Here is an 18,140-nt window from a genome sequence, read left to right as displayed (position 1 = left end):
ATTAATCAGGCCTTACTATAGAGTGAGGAAGCTTTTTCTGTCCCCGAATTACTTTATAATTAAATTCAGAAATAAGGACCATATATCTATTCCCAATAAACCAGTGCCGGTGGGGAAACTATGATGTGTATTGCTGAATAATGATTTCTGAAAGGTGATATGAGTGTGGGAGCTCAAGCTCTGTGAAATCTGATCTCTAAAGCTCATCAAATTAATCCAGCGAGGGTTGCAACATTCTGATGGTAGATTCTATGAAAGCATTGTATTTTATTCTCACCTTCACTGCAAACGTGTGAAAACATATGGAACGAAAGGGTAACATGTACAGATTTGGTGGGGGATGCATTTACTTTCATAAAAGATGTGGAGACAGTGCCTAAAACAAACAGAGTTATAACTCACGTGATGGGAAGATGAATAATCGGTTAAAGAGACTTCTGAAAAAAGCCTCACCAATAATAAAATCGATGCAGGCGAGGGGTAAAGATATATTAAATGACACTGCCACTCAAATTTATGCAAAAGTGGTTGGAGGGGAACCAGCTACAAGGAACAAGTTACTTACCTGTAACTGTTGTTCTCCAGCATGGGTCTGGCATGGATTCACATGCTCATGAATATTCCCCGTCGTCAGGCTGGGAATCCTCGGTAAAGAAAAAAAAAAAACAGTATCAGTTTCGTTTCTGATCTGTCTTTCGTAGTAATAACCAATCACTGGTCTCTGCGTCATACTGACCACAGCCAATGACTGCCCTCTACCTAAGCACCGCCTCTGGCAGCCATCTTCAGATTTGGAAGCACGTGAAGTGGCAGTATGACCAAGTGAAGAGCCGCAGAGGGGTAGGCGGGAGGGTTCGCATGTGAATCCATGCCAGACCCATGCTGGAGAACAACAGTTACAGGTAAGTAACTTGTTCCTTCTCCAGCATGGGGTCTGGCATGGATTCACATGCTCATGAATAAAGAATACATAGCAGTACACACATGCACAACCACGGGAGGTGGCAAAGGCTCAACATTAAGCATTACATCAAACTCAAAATTAAGCATCTTACCTCCTCGCCAGGCTCACCTCAGGCGAACAGGTTGCGCAGCACTGCTTGGTCGACCCTGGACTCCTCCCTGGAATCCCTCCCTGGAATTTCGTGAAGGTGTGCGTCGACCTCCACGTAGCAGCCCTGCATATGTCCTGCTGCATATGTCCAGCAGGGGCACACCAGAAAGGAAGGCCGTGGTAGCTGCGATCGCTCTGGTGGAATGGGCTCTCGGACGGCCAGACAGCGGTCGGTTTGCCAACCGATGACAGTACATGATACAGCCGGAGAGCCATCTGGAAATGGAAGCCTTCGAGAGAGCCTTCCCCTGATTGACAGGTCCAAAATTCACAAAGAGTTGTGACGTCTTCCGAAAACACTTCATGCGGTCCACGTAGAACTTCAGCGCTCTAGCCACATCCAGCGAGTGCAAAGTCCTCTCAGCCGGCGACGAAGGCGACGGGAAGAACACAGGCAACACCAAGGGTTCGTTGAGATGGAAGTCCGACGGTACCTTGGGCATGAAGGAGGGGTGCGTCCTGAGCACTACCCTCGTGTCGTGAAAAGTCAAGTACGGGGCCTTGCAGGAAAGGGCCTGGATCTCTCCCACCCGTCGTGCGGAGGTGATGGCCACAAGAAACGCTGTTTTCCACGACAGAAACTTCAACGGGGCCGAGTGCAGAGGCTCGAACGGAGGTCCCATGAGCTTGGTCAGCACCACGTTGAGCTCCCACGCCGGGGCCGGCGCCTTCACCGGCGGGAACGATCTGAACAGTCCCTTCATGAACTCTTTCACCAGACGATGAGACCACAAGGACGTCCGCCCCGTGGTTCTGGTGTATCGGGAGATCGCAGCAAGATGAATCTTGATGGACGCGTGTGCCAGACCAGCTTTGGCCAGCGTCAGCAGGTACGGCAGTACTTGGGGAGCCGTAATCCGTAGAGGGTTAATCTTCTGTGCGTGGCACCAGACAGAGAACCTCTTCCATTTGTGTCCGTAGCATTTAAGAGTCGAGGACGCCCTGGCCTTTGCAAGAACCTCTCTGCAGTCGGCCGGTATGTCGTATCCTCCAAACTCTAGCGCCGCAGGAGCCAGGCCTGCAAGTTCAGCGATTTCGGGTCGTGGTGGAGGATGGCGCCTCCTTCCCTGGAGAGTAGATCCGCGTCCACCGGCAGCTTGATTGGCGGGGACGCTGACAAGTCCAGAAGGTCCGGGAACCATATCTGCCTCGGCCACGCAGGTGCGACGAGGATCATCCTGCACCGCGACCTCTTGAGCTGGTTGACGAGCCGGATTAGCAGTGGCAAAGGAGGGAACGCGTAGAGGAACAGGCCCTCCCAGGGGAACGAGAAGGCATCGCCCATGCTCCTCGCCTGGGGAAACCTGCTGGCGAACCTCCGGCACTTGGAGTTCGTCGCCGTCGCGAACAGGTCGATCTGGGGTGTGCCCCACCGTCGGAAGAGGCGATCCACTAGATCCTGCCGTAGTTCCCACTCGTGGCACGAGCGAAGCTCCCTGCTGAGTGAGTCGGCGATGGTGTTTTTTATCCCTGCCAGATGAAACGGCACCAGAAACATCCTTTGGGCGACGGCCCAATGCCACAGGTCCTGCGCCTCCTTGGACAGCGCTGGGGACCTGGTTCCGCCCTGTTTCCTGATGTAAAACATGGTGGTGGTGTTGTCGGTGAAGATCCTCACCACCTTGCCCTTGAGGGACGGAAGGAAGGACCTGAGGGCCCAGAACACTGCACGGAGCTCCAGGACGTTGATATGGAGGGACTTCTCAGTCGGGAGCCAAAGGCCTCTCGCGTGCAGATTTTCGGTGTGCGCTCCCCACCCTTCCAGGGAGGCATCCGTGGTCACTGTCTCCTGGTGGTCTGGGGTCTAGAAGTCCATGCCCGCCGTCAGATGCGCGCGGTCGCCCCACCACCGGCGCGTCCAGGAACTCCTGCAACGGGCGCATCCGGAGCCTGCACATGGGAATGAGGTAGATGCAAGAAGACATCATTCCGAGGAGGGACTTGATGGACCTCACCTTGGCCGCGTCGGAAACCAACATCCGCTGTACCTTGCCCAGAATGGACCTGGTCCTTTCCTCCGACGGGGAGGCCAGAAGGGACACTGTGTCGAGCTTCGCTCCCAGAAACAGTGCGTTTTGCGCGGGTACCAGGTGGGACTTGGCGTAGTTCACGGAGAATCCCAGGTCCGTGAGAAGTTGGACTGTCCTTGCCGTGTGATCCACGGCGAGCTCCCTCGTCTTGGCTCGGATGAGCCAGTCGTCCAGGTAGGGGTAGACGTGGATCCCCTCGCGGCGCAGCTGCGCCGCCACCGGTGCAAGGCACTTGGTGAATACCCTGGGTGCCGACCGTAGTCCGAAGGGGAGGGCTTTGAACTGGTAGTGACGCCCTTGGACCACAAACCTGAGGAATTTTCGGTGCCCCTTTAGGATGGGAATATGGAAGTAGGCATCCTCCAAATCCAACGACGACAGGAAGTCTCCTTCCTCCAGCTGCCCCAGGACGTGCTGGAGGGTGACCATCCGGAACTTCTGCGCCTTGATGAACTTGTTTAGACGTCGCAGGTCTAGGATGGGGCGCCATCCTCCCGTCTTCTTCTTCACGAGGAAGTATCTCGAGTAAACTCCGGAGCCCCGAAGCCTCTTTGGGACGAGTTCGATGACGCCCTTCCTGAGCATGGCCTTTACCTCCAGGAGAAGCTGAGGGACGTGAAGCTCTTTCCTGGCCACGGGGGGGGACGCGCGGGCACCTTCTTTGAAACTCGAGCGCGAGGCCCCGGGCTAAGGCGTCCAGCACCCAACGGTCGGTGGAGATGGACTCCCACACGCTGACGAAGCTCGCCAGCCGGCCTCCCACCGGGGTGCTTCGGTGGGGGCCCGACCCCACGGCCGGTTCAATCCTGTTTTGACAAGGCGTTGCCACCTTGACCTCCTTGGCGACGACGGCGGGGTCCGCCAGACTTGCCTCGTCCTCTGTAGGCCTCCTGAGACGACGAGCGGGCCGCTTGACGGTAGGTGGAGAAACCGCCGCCGGAACCTTTGGAGGCGCCCTTGCCTCCGCTGCTCCGAAAGGGCGTCCGTCGTTGCTGCAGAACCCCAAGGGCCCGGGCCGTCTCAGTGTCCGCTTTAATGGCCTGAAGGGAATCGTCCACTGTTTTCCCAAACAGGTTGTTCCCATCGAACGGCATGTCCAGGACTCTGGTCTGTACGTCTTGACGGAAGTCCGTAGCCTTGAGCCATCCACGCCGCCTAAGGCAAACGCCGTTGCCCAACTAGCGAAACCCAGTGTCGGCGATGTCCGTCGCAATACTGATGGCATGGTCCGACGCCACCTCGCCTTCCTGTAGGATCTCCAGGGCATCCGCCCTCTTGTCGTCCGGTAGGAAGTCCAGCAGGGGAGCCAGTTTGTACCATAGCTCCCTGTCGTAGCGGGCCACGATAGCCAATGCATTGGCCGCTTTAATCGTCGTCGCTGCAGACGAGATGACCCTGCGTCCCATAGCGTCCAATTTCTTTCCCTCGCCGTCCGGTGGGGAAGTCGATGTGGAGGCCGCACCCCCCCCCCGCTTTCTTCCTGGCCGCTGCGGAGACGACGGAGTCCGGGGTAGGCTGCGCCCGGAGGCACAGGGGGCCGCGTCCGGGACCCGGTACTTCTTCTCGTACCGGTCTCTTCTAGCTGGCGTCGTGGAAGGGTTCTTGAGGAGGGCGAGGCCCTCATCCCAAATGTCGTCCAGTAGAGGCACCGCGAGGACTGTCTTCCTCTTGGCCTTGCGCCGTTGATAAAGGAATCCTTCCTTTTTCTTCTCCTCAGGGCAGAGTTGGAAAAGCTCGGATGCCCTGGCGATCATGGAGTGGAACGATCCAATCTCGTTGGGCGGAGAAGCCCTGGTGGGAGGTGACGACAGTAGATCCTCGTCGTATACCTCGTCGTCCGTACCCGTCGTTGCCGTGTCAGTCCCCGTATCATCCCCTCGGGTGGACGGGGAGGAGGGCTGGACGGGGCGCGACGGCTGAAAAGGAGGTGGAGGGTGAATCCTTCTTTTCTTGGGCGGGGGAGCACCAGAAGGTCCCGGTTCAGGATCCCCCGACGGGAAAGGTTCCTCCGTCGGCAACGGTAGTCTCGTCCTTATCTCTGAACATAAGGACTGTATAGCCAACAAAATGGCCGCCGAGTTGTCTTGCGGCACTGGCAGAGGGGAATCCGACGGGCGATCAGGGGCCCCGTCGGCACCCTCGACGATGTCGTCGTCACCTGCGTCGGGATCCATCCCGACGGGCCGGTCTTCTTCCACGCTAAGGCCGTGGCTTAAGACCTCAATAAGCTCTTCCTCTGAGGTTGAGGCCGAATCTACGACGACGCCCTGCCCCCCCTTTTTCTTCCCCGCCGGGGGTTTCACGGGGGTCCTATCGATGGGCACAAAAGAGGACTCCCTCCGAGGTGGCAGGGAGACTCTGAGCCCCGAGGTCGCCACCACTGGTGTAGCCTCCACAGGCTGTGCCAGGGCCGCCGCGACAGTATCGATGGAGGGCTTGGCCGGATGGATTAAGGCCTTCACCACCTTAGTTGCGCTCACCGCCTTATCCTCGAGGGGGGGGGGCACTGCCTCGCTCCCCCTCCGATGGGGCCTTCGAGCTCGACCGGGGCCTCTCCAGGAGCTTCGCCGGGTGCTCGCCCTTCCTCTTACCCGACCCAGAGCGTTGGCTCGTGGCTGAAGGTGCCGGGGAGGGTGCGCCCTGCCTGGCGCCCGTAGAGCCCGACCGTTCGGCGCTCCCGGTGCCAGCGGACTCGCGGTGCTTGGCCTTGTGTTGGACCCCCGTCGCCGGGGCGTCCTCAAAGGTCTTAGAAGACCGCTCGGATTTCTTCCTCTTCTTCTCGCCTGACGGGCTGTTCCCTTCCAGCCAGTTGGCGAGACGTTGATGGCGGTCCTTCATGGTCCGCTCCGACATGTTGCTGCAAAACGCACAGTCCTTCTCCACGTGCATCTTGTCCTCATGTAAGCAGTAGAGACAAAAGGAGTGTTCGTCCTCCTTAAAGACGTTCTGCAGCTGGCATCCAGGGCAGATCCTGAACAGCTTTCCGGGCGTCGAGCTTCCCTTCTCCTGGGCCATGTCCGGGCCTGAGAAACTTCTGAAGTCCTCCAAAAGCGTAGCTCGACGAAATCTTCACCCTTGAGGGGCGCAGACGAATCCGACACGGGTCCCCGTTGATCGGATGGAGAGTCGGTGGAGCTTGAGGCTCTTTTGACCGGAAAAACGTGAAAAAATAGCACTAACGCTCGAGAGCAATAGCACGAGGATCCCAACACATGAACGTGCGGTAAAAATCTGAAGATGGCTGCCAGAGGCGGTGCTTAGGTAGAGGGCAGTCATTGGCTGTGGTCAGTATGACGCAGAGACCAGTGATTGGTTATTACTACGAAAGACAGATCAGAAACGAAACTGATACTGTTTTTTTTTTTCTTTACCGAGGATTCCCAGCCTGACGACGGGGAATATTCATGAGCATGTGAATCCATGCCAGACCCCATGCTGGAGAAATGTACTTATTAATGAGCACTCCCCTTGAAATTGCCTCAAACGGTAAGAGGAATCAGTTAACACAACATGTTACACAAATCTAAGATAAGTAAGAAGCTAGATAGGAAAAAAAGAGGAGTTAATCCTAGGGTAAACAATATACCCTAAACTAATCAAATTAGAGCAGAAAGAAACATAAGTTTATATTAGTTAGTAATGATCCAGGACAAAAGAAAAGTTACTCACCATAGTGACTAATGTATTCCTAGTCCAGAGTTCCATTTCCTTTATACCGCATGGCTTCCCAAACAGGAGACCGGAGCCTTTTGCACATCAAAAATATGCGCTGTGTGTGCACTCGCATGACCGCGCCCCGCTTGTTCTGCCTTGTAGAGCCCAACCTCAGTCCCCTCTTTTCCATATTGGACACAAAGCTACTAACTGCAGTAGCCAGTTTAGAGTGACAGAGGGAGGGTCATATGGAGGAAAGGGAACTCTCGACTCGGAGTACAGTAGTCACTATGATGAGTACATTTCCTTACTGCGAGAAACCGGAGGGTATTCTCCCAAGCAGACCTCGAGAATCCCTTATTCAAGTGGCCAGGGAAGAGATGGCTCTCTGAGATCCTAACACTGGGGGCAGACGAGCGAGGGAGGACCAGCTAAGTAGGGGAGCCCGGGGTCATGCTCAGGGGAATGCTAAAGTTTTCAATGGCTGTACCAACTCTACCTCCAATCCCCCCCAAAGAATCCCCCTTATCGACCCCTCTGTATCAGATACATCCCCTAGAAGCCCAAACCCTGTACATGCAGAAACCACATTCCCCTATATCCCTGGTTTCCTGTTTCATACCCAAATACTCACAATCATTCTTCTTAACGTCCCTTTGATTATTATTTCTCGAATTTCCAGTCTGCTTTTACAATCCCCTACCGTTCCCACAATCCCCCCTATTCAGCTCCCCAACCCTAAAAAACTCAACTTTGCGAGTTAACGAGCCACCCCCTTCCTTATGACACCTTTTCCACATCCTACCCTGTAGGAAATCTGGAAACTTTACTCCCCCCAACCCCCTTTTCCCGATACAAACCCTTATATACCGTTTCAGACAACAGACTAACACCAGAGCTGTTTACATGCCATGTCCCAAAACATGGGTCAGACAGTCAGGCAATTGACAACAACCACGCACACCTGACGGCCCTTTACCTTCTCCACAGGGATAAAAGGCGGAGCAGGAAAACACACTTCGAGCAAGGCCGAACACAAGAGGAAACAGCTACAACGAACAGGCAGTTCAAACAGAGGAGAAAGGTGGCGAGACCTGGAAGGACGACAAAGGGGGAAATACCCTTGCTCTTTTCAACTCAAATCCGTGAAGCCTGCGAAAGGGAATTCATAAGACCAGGAGTTACAGCTGGCATGTGGAGGAGCAGATGTCAACGGTAAATGGGGGCCTCCTGCATTTTCTGTGGTACCGTCCTTGGCTCCAGAGACAAGACCAGACAGCAGGTTCAACACAGCCGGTAAGTCAGAGAAAGCAGATAGCAAACCGACATGTGTTGAGCCCAATGTTGCAAGAGGCAACATTTGATGAACCCAGGAATCTGAAACAAAGAACTTGTGTGTGCCAACTTTTGTGAAAGCCCAGAGAAGGGCCAGCTGCAGAGTGGTCAGGCGCCATAGGAATGCGCAGTCGAAGGACTCTCGCTGGTCCCTTGAGTGTTGAAAACTGCAAGTACCAGAAGGCCCTAGGAAAGGATTACATGGTATGTCAGAGTGGTCCTACAAAGGTCAAATCAAATCCTTTGTACAATCAAAAGTCTCTGACTCATGGTTGTGAGAAAGCTAGGGGAAGGGAACCCCGCTTTCTGAGAAAATTGTGAACTGGGAAATAAGGCAAGTGTTAACCAGACAGAGGGATACCGAATGAATGCTAGGACAAGAGAACCCGTGTTTTCTGACGAAAATAAGCAAACCACAAACTGTGTTTTATTGAAATTACATGAATTGTGTTAAAGAAGGCCGTAGTGAACCCGGCAGAGGGAGATGCCAGGGGCGAAGAAAAATCACCCACGGAACTTTGGTTTGTTTGCATGCCGTTTTACGAGGAGGGGTGAAGAATAATACACCCGAGAGCAGTGTGTCGACACGAGTGAACCCGGTAGAGAATTGTCCACATGGTCATTTGTCTAAACAGACATTAAAGCTCTTGAAGATTACGAGCGATATCCGAATGGCCGTAGTGGACCCGACAAAGGGAGGCCCATTTGGCAAAGAGAATCCGAGCCTGGTCGAGGGAGGTCCTAGGGGCGAACAGCAATCGCCAAAGGTACAAGATTACCGAAGGAACTTTTGTTTGTTTGCTGTTTTGATCCATCAGGCCTTCTAATCCAAGAGACGTTTGCAAAGAAGAGTCTTAACCCTTGAAGGTTCTGATCTTGTGGAACCGGAACTGTGAGCCTCGTGCTGGAGAGGCACAGGAGTGTGCTGTGCTCAGAAATTCCGCCTTGTCCCTGGCTTGAAACGTGGGGAAGAGAGACTCAGCCATACCATCCCGACTTCTCATTTTGTGAACACTTTCTTTTCTGGTGAATATTATCCCACACTCTTTTTGTAAATTAGTGGTATGGATTGGCAATAGGCTTTTAGTATAGGTCATTTTTATTTGACATGACGCTACTGGGACTGCCTTATTATTTGATGGTCGTAGCTTGCTCCCATCTTAGCTTTAGGTTTAGTTTAGGCATTTTTCTACCCCATTATTTTTTTAATTTTTATTTTGTTATTTATTTGTGTATGGTTTTATTAAACCATTACAAAAAAAAGTATAAAACAGTAATAAGAATTTACAATACATACACATATTTCATATACTTGGGGAGATTCCTCCGTCGGTAACGGTAGCCTCGTCCTTATCTCGGAGCATAAGGACTGTATGGCCAACAAAATGGCCGCCGAGTTGTCTTGCGGCGCTGGCAGAGGGGAATCCGACGGGCGAGCAGGGGCCCCGTCGGTATCCTCGACGATGTCGTCGTCGTCACCTGCGTCGGGGTCCATTCCGACGGGCTGGCCTTCTTCCACGCCTAGGCCGTGGCTTAAGACCTCGATCAGCTCCTCTTCTGAGGTTGAGGCCGAATCTACGACGACGCCCTGCCCCCCCTTCTTCTTCCCCACGGAGGGTTTCACGGGGGTCCTATCGATGGGCACAAAGGAAGACTCCCTCCGCGGAGGCAGGGAGATTCTGGGCCCTGAGGTCGCCACCACTGGGTGTAGCCACCACAGGCTGAGCCAGGGCCGCCGCGACCGTTTCGATAGAGGGCTTGGTCGGATGGATCAAGGCCTTCACCACCTTAGGTGCGCTCACCGCCTTATCCTTGAGGGAGGGGGCACTGCCACGCTCCTCCTCTGCCTTAGAGCTCGACCGGGGCCTCTCCAGGAGCTTCGCCGGGTGCTCGGCCTTCCTCTTACCCGACCCAGAGCGTTGGCTCGTGGTTGATGGTGCCGGGGAGGGTGCGCCCTGCCTGGCGCCCGTAGAGCCCGACCGTTCGGCGCTCCCGGTGCCAGCGGACTCGCGGTGCTTGGCCTTATGTTGGGCCCCCGTCGCCGGGGCGCCCTCAAAGGTCTTAGAAGACCGCTCGGATTTCTTCTTCTTCTCGCCAGACGGGCTCTTACCCTCCAGCCAGTTGGCGAGACGTTGATGGCGGTCCTTCATGGTCCGTTCCGACATGTTGCCGCAAAACGCACAGTCCTTCTCCACGTGCGTCTTGTCCTCATGAAGGCAGTAAAGGCAGAAAGAGTGTTCGTCCTCCTTGAAGACGTTCTGCAGCTGGCATCCAGGGCAGACCCTGAACAGCTTTCCGGGCGTCGAGCTTCCCTTCTCCTGGGCCATCTCCGAGACCGGGCCTGAGAAGCTTCTGGAGTCCTCCGAAGCGTAGCTCGACGAAATCTTCACCCTTGAGGGGCACAGATGAATCCGACACGGGTCCCCGTTGATCGGATGTAGGATCGGTGGAGCTTGAGGCTCTTTTGACCGAAAGAATCGAAGTTTTTTTGTGAAAAAGCGCGAAAAAAGCACTAACGCTCGAGAGCAATAGCACGAGGATCCCAACACATGAACGTGCGGTAAAAATCTGACGATGGCTGCCAGAGGCGGTGCTTAGGTAGAGGGCAGTCATTGGCTGTGGTCAGTATGACGCAGAGACCAGTGATTGGTTATTACTACGAAAGACAGATCAGAAACGAAACTGATACTGGTTTTTTCTTTACCGAGGATTCCCAGCCTGACGACGGGGAATATTCATGAGCATGTGAATCCATGCCAGACCCCATGCTGGAGAAACAATAAATATACAGCCAAGCGGAATAAGCAATATAGATATCAGCTATATAGAAGTCATATAAAGTTGGAATATTGGCGATTAACAGGAGAGGCATCTATATTAATTATTAACAGGAGAGGCATATTTCATATACAATAAATATACAGCCAAGCGGAATAAGCAATATAGATATCAGCTATATAGAAGTTGTCATATAAAGTTGGAATATTGGCGATTATTAACAGGAAAGGCATATATATATATATATATATATATATATATATATATATATACACACAAACAATTTGTCTCGTATGGTCCAATTGGAGGTGGCAAATGAAGCCAGACAATGCCAATCCCTCTCGCGTAGTTTGAATGCACAGACAGCGTTGCAATACCAAGTCAGTTGATAGAAGACCAAATATAGAAGCTTTAGTGCACTCAAGCAGGAGTCTCTGAGAACGCTAAGTTGCGTACAAACCAGAATGAGATGTTTAGCTGTTTCAGGGACTGACTGGCAAAATCTACCATGGCTGTCTTCCACCGTAATTTGTTTCCACCGCAATTTAGTATCCAATGTTGGGAGAATATTCCAGCGCAATCTTAACAGTACATGTCGATGATTTAGATTTGGAAAAATAGTGAGTACTGGAGAGAGAGACCCTCTTTTCTTATGTTCATGTGCTAAATGAAGCATAGATTTATATGAATGAAAGCAATCCGTAGTAAGGCACCAATCATAAACCCACAATTTCTTTTTAGTTTTTGCTGGGTTAGTTGTTAACTGTTCTAAATCAGAGTCAATATTGCAAAGAATAGTTTCGCACAGATTGAAAAAAAAATTGGATAGGAAACCAGAACATTCGATATTGCTTCCAGCAAGTTCATATAGAGTATTAGATATTGGGACCTTAAGTTTGGCATAAATCATAAGCATCCTGCAATGAACCAGAGATTTTAAAGAAACATAGCCTAACTCGTATCGAAGTGCAGCCAGAGGGACCGCATTGGGCAGAAGTAAAACCTGTCTCCAAATGGCGCCTTCAATCCCATCAAGTTTAGAGATGGTTAACCCCGTACATAACTCCAAACCATATGTCAATTTAGGAGCCATTTTCTCTTCGAGGAAGAGGAGAGCTGGTTTAATAGGAAATTGTGTTAACACACTATCACGGTCTATGGAGAAGTGATTCGGCTAAGCATATTATATATTTGTCCTCAGTACATCATATACTCTTAGCAGCACTTTTTGGGGGGCCATCCCTAATGTAGGATATAGCACCTCTTGTAACGGATAGAAGGGGAGTGACTTATTCCGATTCTTACAGATACAAAATTTAAAAATCAGTCCTTGTGTTTTAGTAGCAACTGGAAAAATTGGGCATTTTCTATTAGACAATGCCCAGTTCTAGATTTTTCTAGAGCCAACTGTGCACAGCGTTGTATACTACTTTGTTGACCAACGTGCCAGCTACTAGAAAAATCTAACACCTTGTGCTGATGTAACACACATAAGGCTCCTTAACAATAGGGTCAATTTTCACACATATAAGCTTCATAAAAAAGACCTAATACATAACTCAGGTCTACTTGAATTCATTCAGTCTATGCCAGGTTGCTTATTACATAGATCATAAAAGGGCATGAGACCAGCTCATGCTGTAACAGGGACGACCGGTTTCATAACCATAGTTTTTTAGGTCATCTTCTTCAGGTCGTTATTTTCATCGGGGGGTGTTGACTCCCTTGTGGGAAAGCTTTTCTCCCATTGGTGTGTATTCTTACTCTTAAAGAGAAGTAAACAAACAAAAGGGGAGTATCTCTAGTTAAGCCCCTTGATGTGTAGTACTTATACTTTGTTCCTCTGCATGCAGTGCTGGGAAATTGTATATCTGAAAATTCTAAGCGAGTATCAACTGATATAACAAGACTATTCAACTGTATGAAAACTATTTTGTTTTCAAACTAGCGCCTTTTGTAGCACTCAACAAGGAAAGGGGGTGGGGGCGTGCTCAGGGGTGCTCCTCACGTTCCGGCCCATGCAGAAATTATGTGAAAATTGGTTAACCTTATAGCCTTCTTGTGCAAGAGGTGTACATAATTTTTCTTACCGCCATGCATAAAATGAGGCGCAGATTCTTGGTACAAATATAGGTACACAGAATGTAAAGTTCCTATTTAGATGCGGCCAATAGAAAAAAAGATAGATAAATGGCTACCATTTACTGGCCCTTTTATTATCACATTCTAATATTCAAAATGATACAGATGCATATGCTGGAAGTGCTTACCAGCCCGTGCTTTTCTTCACAGCACGTTGCTCATTGTAGGAGGAAAAAGGAGGCTGGAGGCGCCGAAAAAAAAGAAATCAGCTGGATTAGCGGCTTCTTGTTTGCGTGTGCATTTCCTGAAGGAAAAACAGACCGCAAGCGTATCAGAAACACTAAAGGGAAGTAAAGCTTGTCGTGCCCATATCTCGACATGATAAAACAGCAGGAAAGGGAGGATGAAAAGGGGATTAACTCTTACCCTAGGTCCTGACGTCTGTTGGACTCTGTCGAATCTACTGCGCTGGTCGCTCTGCAGCTACTGTTTGTGAAAGGCTGAGTGAGGCCAGTATGGTATACTGGTTACTTACGCCCGTCAGAGCTCTATGGTCACACCGCCATGTTGATGCTGGCCATGTAAGTCGCCATCTTGGGTCAGGCTGCTTAGATACTACCAGTGTGTGTAAACAACTCTGTGTCCCATTATGAAAAAGGAAAAGTCAAATGTCATGACGCACTAATACGCATGTGCTGTGTGAGAAATGTTAAAAATAACGGTGCATTTTATCGGCACGATGAGATCCATTAACAAATGATGAAATTTCAAAAATGAATAGACGTGTCTGGCGGTCCTAGCAAAAAATGTGCCCTAAAGTTCTGATATATAAAGGCAGGCTGAGGATATGTATGTCATGTCATGAAATCTCCTATATATCTGAGATGGTGAGTGTTTCTATAGAGACTCAATAGATAACTTAAGGGCATCTCATTACGGAACATTTTTTCTTTGACACAGGGTGCACACTTGATTGTCAAAAAACATTCATAGTGCCTTGTTGACAAAAACCATTGGCAGGGAAAACAATTGTGAAAGCTGGAAAACCATCTGCATTCAGACCATAACTCTGTAAAGACTCACATGACAGATGGTACCATAACATCTCAGTTCCCACAGAGAATACACTTCACCATAGATAGATTAACAGGGTGCACACTTGGCTGGCAAAAACATTCGTAGTGCCTTGTAGACAAACAACATTGTCAAGGCAGGAAGACAATTGCTAACGCTGGGAAACCCTCTAACCATAAATCTGTAAAGTCTCACATGACATGTGATACCATAACATCTGGGTTCCCACAGAGAGTACACTTAACCGTAGAAAGATTAACGTGGGAAAACCGCTAACTCGTTCCATTGGATTTGTTCATTCAAACCACCTTTATGCGGGTTTAATCTAAAAATCCAATTTTGTTCTCTCCTGAGAAGAATATTATGGTAATTACCACCTCGTTTGGGAATTTGTATTTTTTCAATTACAGTCCATTTGAAGTCTTCAGGGCCATGTCCTTTTGATATGAAATGGTTAACCATTGGGGCTGTGAGTTTTCTAGTCCTCAAGCAAGACCGATGTTCTATCATGCGTTTTTAATAGGTCTCATTGTCATGCCTACATACTTCAGGTTGCATGGGCAAACTATCAAGTATATAACTCCCGACGTATTACAATTAGTCAAATCCATGGAGTGTGTAACCCAAGATCAATTTCCTTTGTGCGTTCCGTTTGTTGGCACATAGAGCAAGCCCCACATGGGGAATGCCCTGTTGGAATGCTGCTTTGCCAAATCGTTGCAGGACGTTTTTCTCTGTCTTCACGTAATACTGTTACTAATTTGTCTCTGATATTTGTTCTCCGTTTCAGAGTGGATTTTGGTTCTTCCAGGGTGTGTTGTCCGCTGTTGAGAATAGGCCACAGGTTCTTTATTTCCTTTTGCGTTTATTCACCATAGGTGAATAACTCAAAACTGCCATAATATTGTCATGTTGAGGTGGTTTAGGATGTTGTTGGAGAGTCGTGCTCCTTGGGATGTTACGGGCTCTCCTATAATTGGAATCAATTATCCTTTTTGGGTAGCCTCTGCTAGCCAGTTGTTTTTTGAGGTTTTTCCGCGAAACACTAAAAAATGGCTGCGCAAGATCCCAGGTCTGTTCCCGTCTGAGTGGAAAAAGGGACTGGGGTGAGGAGCCAGAGGGCAGGGCCTACAGGGCGGGGGGCAGCGCCCCCACGCGCTATACTAAATTTAAAAGGTAAGCTCATATTGTTCGCTGCTAATAGGTTCCGGTACTGTCCCTGTGCCGGGGGACGCCCACAAGGATGGAGGAAAGAGGACGGGATGTATGAGTAATGTTAGTGAGGGGGAAAGCAGTGTGAAGGTGGAGAAGCACACTTAAAATATAAAAGCACACTTGACTCCTGCATTGTGCTGTATTTAAGGAAGTGGAGATGCATAAACCCCGGTCATTTGGCTTGGTTGAAAGGGGATAGTAAGCAGTGTGACTTGGCATTGTCCCACCTTCATGAACTATACTAGATAACTCATATCCCATCACCTAATGTTCCAGTCATGACAAATGCCTACCATACGCAGCACATTAGGCCAATTCGATCCCACGGGCAAAGCACATTGATTATTCTTCTACAACATCTGAAAGATTGACACTAGACATCAGACAGGGGCACCACACCTCTATACGCATTAAGACCATAGCATACTAAACTGGGCTGTGTTCATAATGGCCAAAGAAGAATGGCCATCAAAGCAAACTTGATTAATTTACTACCCAGGCCATGACTTCCCTGAACATTCCAAGCACAGAGGGCGAACACAACAAGACTATTCAAGACACTGAGACACAGATGTGATGCAAACTATAACAAATTCAAGAACCTCTTTGGATACCAAGATTGATACTATTGGAATCGATGTACCATTGCTGCGTCAAGATTGACAAAAAATTGCCACGAGTGAGGGAATGTTGCAACAGTGAATCGGTCTCAGAAGAAAACCAGCATTCAGTTGAACACCAACTATCTGAGGTTCTCAGCAGAAACAAGATATTAGAGGACACGGCAGAAGACGCCAAGGGAAATGTTCGTATCTTTGGAATTCCAGAGAAAATTGAGGGTCCTTCAATTGAACTATTTGGAGAAATGGTTCACAAACATTGTGGGCCCCATGGGCCTCTCCAGCTTCTCGATCAAATGAGCCCATTGCGTACCAGCTAAGCCACCTCTACTTTGGACCCTGCCACAGACAATAGTAGCTAAACAACTCATTTATTGCAATGCGATGCGATTCTCCAGGCGGCTAGAAGGAGAGGACCGTTGGAGGTGGACAGAGCAAAAGTCAAATTCCCTAACTTCACCAAGTCAGTCAGACAATCATTTGAAGCTGTTAAGAAGAAATTACAATACTCGGATGTCAAATATGCATTATTGTTCCCTAGAAACCTCAAAATATATCAGGAGGGGGAAATTAAAAATGTTCACTAATCCTCAAGATGCATGGAACTGGATTCTCATTTCACCATTGACCATGATAAACCTCAACGCAGGCAGAAGCAAAATTCAACTACCCACCCCCCAATCAAGTAGAGACCCACAGGTCTCCAGGTGCAACCCCGGTGGATAGTATCGAGAGCTGCTCCAACAAAGCGAACAACCCAAGATGAGAGATGTCAGACTGATAGTTGGGTCTAAGCAGGGATTGCTATAACCTACCACTCCCAGACCCACCTATGCAAAACACCTTCCCTCTCAGGCAGTGTTCAGTAGTGGTTAAAGCTGCAGAGGTTTTTTTTGTCCTTCAAAACTATTTCAATATATGTGCACATGGAATTCCAGATCAGAGTCATCAGCGCTTCTTGTTAATAGCCTGAATTTCGATGAAATAGGAGCTGAAACAACCCTGAGGGGCGCCGGACACCCTTGGGCACAAACGAGGTGCAGAGCAGGGGAAACCGCAGTCGAATCGATGAGAGACGACTGTAAGAAGTTTGACGGCGATCAACATCCAGCCTGTCTTTAAAATGGCCACCGGCGCGTAAAGCGGATTGCCTGGTGACTGCAGCGAGGCCGCTGCAGATTCACGGATCACAGTGCAAGAGTAGCGCGGTCCTTGTGGGGCCCCGGTGGTGTCCCGATAGGCAAGCGGGCTCTGGCGGGCCCGCGCGGCTGAGGACACGGGGAGAGTATCCACCAGAGAGAGGTCCCCGGGCTCCCCGACAACGGCGCACATCCCCCAAGTGGCCCAACGGGAGAAACAGACTTGAACGCCGTCGGCGGAGAAGGACCGCTGGTGTGTGAGAGGGGTGCGGGTGGGTGTCCCCTTGCGGGCCCTGCCCCCCGATAGCGGCGGTGAGTGAGGCGGCGCAGGAGTGAGGAGGAGAACTAGGGGAGAACCGCTGCGACCCACGCGGCCCGTCTGCAGTCCAGTCCCGCGGGTGCCGCTGTCGCAACAGCACATGTGCGGACCCGTGGGCCGGTGTAGGAGACCTGCACTTCCTCTGCTGGGAGAGCGCTTAGCCCTGGATGTGTACCACGGCACCGCTGAGGTCAGCTGGGACACCGAGAGACACGGGAAGGAGCTCCCCGGAGGCGCGACCCTAGGAGATTCCAGGAGCAGGGAAACGGCACGAACAACCCACTGAACGGGACCTCACGACGACAGCCACAGGTCCAGAGGACCGGCAAGGTAAAGAGGACAAGAGGCGCGCGGGGGGGGAGCAGTGCCCAGGTGGAAGTTAGTTGGGCCGCTCACCCACATAAGCCCACGTAGCTCGTGAGGCAACCGGAGCAAGGTGGACCATGGCATCCCCAATTAGCTGGCCATAACGAAGCAGATAACCGCCGAGGGCGGGATCCAAAGGGCAAAACATCCAACTCACCACCAAGCCATCTGGCAGCAAAACACCCTGACTCATCCCCAATTGGCACCACTAAGGGTGGAATAAACTAGAAGGTTCTGCACCCAAAGAAGAGGAAGCAGCTGGGGGCGGCCGAAACACTCGGACCCCACCCAGAGTACCCCATACGGAGGTCCATCATCACAACCACAACGCCTCCAGTGTGCGATAGGTGCATGAACATAACACGCAGTGAGACAACCTCGATAAAGGGCCCAACACGCAGGATTGAAAGCACC

At 50.6% G+C, this 18,140-nt stretch overlaps 1 protein-coding gene across 2 annotated transcripts in view; it reads right to left on the bottom strand.

The window, feature by feature from the left end:
- WWP1 (WW domain containing E3 ubiquitin protein ligase 1) overlaps positions 1-18,140 on the bottom strand; it is a 2,181,222-nt gene that overhangs the window by 1,139,477 nt on the left and 1,023,605 nt on the right. The window lies entirely within an intron of this gene.

Source organism: Ambystoma mexicanum, chromosome 5q, assembly GCF_040938575.1.
Source record: "Ambystoma mexicanum isolate Mex_15411 chromosome 5q, UKY_AmexF1_1, whole genome shotgun sequence".
NCBI classification, from domain to species: Eukaryota; Metazoa; Chordata; class Amphibia; order Caudata; family Ambystomatidae; genus Ambystoma; species Ambystoma mexicanum.
Note: the sequence above shows the minus strand (reverse complement) of the source record. Positions and strands in the feature narration are given on the sequence as shown.